We start from the raw sequence: 2,642 nt of genomic DNA, 5'->3' as shown, positions 1-2,642 counted from the left end.
TTTCCAAGACTTTTATCAGGAAGGGGTGTTGGATTTTGTCAAATGCTTTCTCAGCATCTAAAGGGATGATCATGTGGTTTTGTCTGTGAGTATGCTTATGTAGTAGATTACATTGATGGATTTCTGTGTATGAAACCATCCCTGCATCCCTGGGATGACTCCTACGTGGTTATGATGGATGATCCTTTTGATGTGTTCTTGGATTTGTTTTGTGAGGATTTTGTTGAGTATTTTAGCATTGATATTCATAAGGGAAATTGGTCTGAATTCTCTTTCTTTGTTGGATCTTTGTGTGGTTTAGGTATCAGAATAATTGTGGCTTCATAAAATGAATTGGGTAGAGTACCCTCTGTTTCTATTTTGGGAATAATTTGAGGAGAGTTGGAATTAGGTCTTCTTTGAAAGTCTGATAGAACTCTGAACTAAACCCATCTGGTCCTGGGCTTTTTTTGATTGGGAGACTATTGATGACTGCTTATATTTCTTTAGCAGAAATGGGACTGTTTAGATCCTTAATCTGATCCTGATTTAATTTTGATACCTAGCATCTGTCTAGGAAGTTGTCCATTTCATCCTGGTTTGCCAATTTTGTTGAGTATTGCCTTTTGTAGTAGGATCTGATGATGTTTTGGATTTCCTCAGGATCTGTTGTTATATCTCCCTTTTCATTTCTGATTTAGTTAGAGTGCTCTCTATGTGCCCTCTACTTATTCTGGCTAAGGGTTTGTCGATCTTGTTGATTTTCTCAAAAACCAGCTCCTGGTTTGGTTGATTCTTTGAATAGTTCTTTTTGTTTCCACTTGATTGATTTCAGCCCTAAATTTTATTATTTCCTGTCTTCTACTCCTCCTGGGTGAATTTGCCTCGTTTAGTTCTAGGGCTCCTAGATATGCTGATAGTTTGCTAGTATATGCTCTCTCTAGGGCCAGCAAGTATCTTCAGCCAAATTATAGAAGAAAACTTCCCAAACCTAATGAAAGAGATGGCCATGAATGTATAAGCCTACAGACCTCCAAATAGATTGGATCAGAAAAGAAATTCCTCCCAACATGTAATTATCAGAACAACAAATGCACTAAATAAAGATAGAATATTAAAAGCAGCAAGGGAAAAGGGTCAAGTAACATATAAAGGCAAGCTTATTAGAATTACACCAGACTTCTCACCATAGACTATGAAAGGCAGAAGACCCTGGACAGAAGTTATGCAGACCCTAAGAGAACACAAATGCCAGCCCAGGCTATTATACCCAGCAAAACCCTTAATCACCACAGATGGAGAAACCAAAGTATTATATGATAAAACCAAATTCACACACTATCTATCCACGAATCCAGCCCTTCAAAGGATAATAAATTGAAAACCCCAACACAAGGACGGAAACTACATCCTAGAAAAAGCAAGAAAATAAGCCTTCAACAGACCTAAAAGAAGACAGCCGCAAGAATTGTATACCAACTTTAACAACAAAAATAACAGGAAGCAATTACTTTTCTTTAATTTCTCTTAACATTAATGGACTGAATTCCCCAATAAAAAGACATAGACTAATAGACTGACTACACAAACAGGACCCAACATTTTGCTGCTTAAAGGAAACCCACCTCAGGGAGAAAGACACTACCTCAGAGTGAAATGCTGGAAAACAATTTTCTAAGCAAATGGTCCAAAGAAACAAGCTGGAGTAGCTATTCTAATATCAAATAAAATTGACTTCCAACCTAAAGTTATCAAAAAAGACAAAGACGGACATTTCATACTCATCAAAGTTAAAATCTACCAAGAGGAACTCTCAATTCTGAATATCTTAATACTTTTTTATTTAAACCAGTTTTGTAATAGAAATTAATCCCAAACAATGAACATAACACATGTATTCTTGAATTAAAGTGAATGTTTTCTCCATGTTATGGGTCTTTTATTAGGTCTGAGTATGCTTTATGTAATTATAACAAATGAAAGATTATTTCTTATACACATATTGGAAGATATGTTTGAGAACTGAGCAAGGATTTTGAGTGTTAAAGAAACTTATTTCATTAAATCAGGACAGCTGTAGTGATAAACAAATGGACACTTATAGAAGCCAATTTTAGTCGGTATATTTAATCTATAATTTCATATGTATGGCTAATAGATAGAAATCTTCCCAATAACATCACTAAACAGTCTCTGTATTAGTTTTGGAATTTGTAGTCAACCTCTCTGATTTTATAGTTGAAAGGAAAAACCTTAATAGAAACAAGACTATGATTTAAAGTCAAAGTACCAAATAATGTACAGGGAAATGGTTTGTAATATATATAAGAAAATATGATGTTTCCGCAAAATTTTGCAAGAAATAAGAGGGATTATGTCTATTTTGTGCTTTCCAAACAAAATCCATATGAGAAATAACATGCTAAATATCCTTAATATAAATCATTTCTCACATATCCAACAAACATGTAATTATTTGAAAGATAAAAGTAGGATCGTATATATACCAATAATTCACTGACATATTTCATTTAAATATAATGTAGCCCTAAAAATCATTTATTCACTTTCCTACACACTTTATTCAAGATTAATTAATATTTTGGAAAATGTTAGATATATAAGGTGTATGATATTCATATATGATGTACATATAGGCTAAC

This window comes from Mus pahari, chromosome 3 (assembly GCF_900095145.1).
Source record: "Mus pahari chromosome 3, PAHARI_EIJ_v1.1, whole genome shotgun sequence".
Lineage (NCBI taxonomy): Eukaryota > Metazoa > Chordata > Mammalia > Rodentia > Muridae > Mus > Mus pahari.
This window is presented reverse-complemented; position numbering follows the sequence as displayed.